Here is a 1,736-nt window from a genome sequence, read left to right as displayed (position 1 = left end):
ACGTGCTACCTGTTCCAGATCTGCTGTTTTCAACTCTCTAGAGACAGCAGGAGCGGTAGAGATACTCTTAATGATCGGCTATGAAAAGCCAACTGACATTTACTCCTGAGGTGCTGACCTGTTGCACCCTCGACAACTACTGTGATTATTATTATTTGACCCTGCTGGTCATCTATGAACATTTGAACATCTTCTGTTATAATCTCCACCCGGCACAGCCAGAAGAGGACTGGACACCCCTCATAGCCTGGTTCCTCTCTAGGTTTCTTCCTAAGTTCTGGCCTTTCTAGGAAGTTTTTCCTTGCCACCGTGCTTCTACACCTGCATTGCTTGCTGTTTGAGGTTTTAGGCTGGGTTTCTGTACAGCACTTTGTGACATCAGCTGATGTAAGAAGGGCTTTATAAATACATTTGATTTGAAATGGAAGTGAATGAGGGAGATTTAAGTGCGGTGGAAGGTGTGGTGAGGATCTCGGAACCTGAGCCTTGCATTGATGGACATGGTTATGATCAAGCTGAGTTTTGCCCAGTTTTTCTTGCGCTGGTTCTGCAGATGGATATATCCTACAATACAGGACTATTAAAGGCCCAGTGCACAAAGTTTGTGGACCAAAAAAAGTTACATGCCTGTGAGTAGTAGATCTTTGCCAGCACAGAGGAATAGGCCAATGAGTGATATATGCTTCAGTAAGGTTGGCTTCTTAGTGTTCATAGCAATGGTTATCAACTGTACCTCAGAAATTGAATGTCAATGACAGAAAATATATGTTGTGTTGGCAGCTGCAGTACTTGGGTGTATGTGATTTGACTTCTGAAGAGTTAGAGAGTGCGTTGAGAGATGGTGTCCTGTCCTTCCAGACCGTTGGCATGGTGCAGGAGCAGATAGGGGCAAAGTAGTGGAATTGGGTAGTCAGAAGGGTGTATTATTATAAAAATGATGGTTAATATCTTTGGGGTATCACAATGTATAATGGATTTATACTATAGTCCAGTTGGGGGCATTAATGCAACATATTAGATGCCTACAGCCGTTAAACCCCCCCCCCGAATAAGATGAAGAAGAACACATGCAGCACTGTCTCACAGGCTGCATGTCGCCCCCAAGACCAGAACCAATTGCATGCAGGGAACAATGAGTCATCAAAGCCGCATTCAAACAGAGCCAGAAAGCTGAAGCCTAGAGGAAAAAATGTAATATAGCTAGCATCTTTCAAAATGAAGGCAACTTTATAATGATATATCACTGATATATCAGACTGGTTTGTTATAGATTAGCAATATTTTTGTATTTGTTAGCTAGCTTGCTAGTAGGGCTGCTTAGCAAGCTCACTTAGCTAGGTAGTATTTTTAGCTAGCTAGTTATCTATGCTGGTTGTTAGCTTGTATAACTGATATGTGTATAATTATAAGGGACACATCCTGTTTTGTGGATAATATAAAATGTACAGTGCTCCATTCCTGACAGGCTGATCAGATTAGCTTTCAGCCTCAGAGCTTGATCAGATTCAATAGCAGCCTCAGAGGCTGATAAGTCAGGATGCTGTCTTGTAGGCTGTTTCATGAGCAATTCTCCTTGCAGGCATATTAGTGGTCAAGGTGCTTTATAGGCTGATACATATGATCCAGTGGGTGAGCTCTACTCCTACCAGGCTGATCAGATTCAATAGCAACCTCAGAGACTCAGTCAGGATGCTGCCTTTAAATTGGTTTCATGAGCACATTTTGTCTACAGTATC

This window comes from Oncorhynchus mykiss, chromosome 3 (genome assembly GCF_013265735.2).
Source record: "Oncorhynchus mykiss isolate Arlee chromosome 3, USDA_OmykA_1.1, whole genome shotgun sequence".
Classification (NCBI taxonomy): Eukaryota; Metazoa; Chordata; class Actinopteri; order Salmoniformes; family Salmonidae; genus Oncorhynchus; species Oncorhynchus mykiss.
This window is presented reverse-complemented; position numbering follows the sequence as displayed.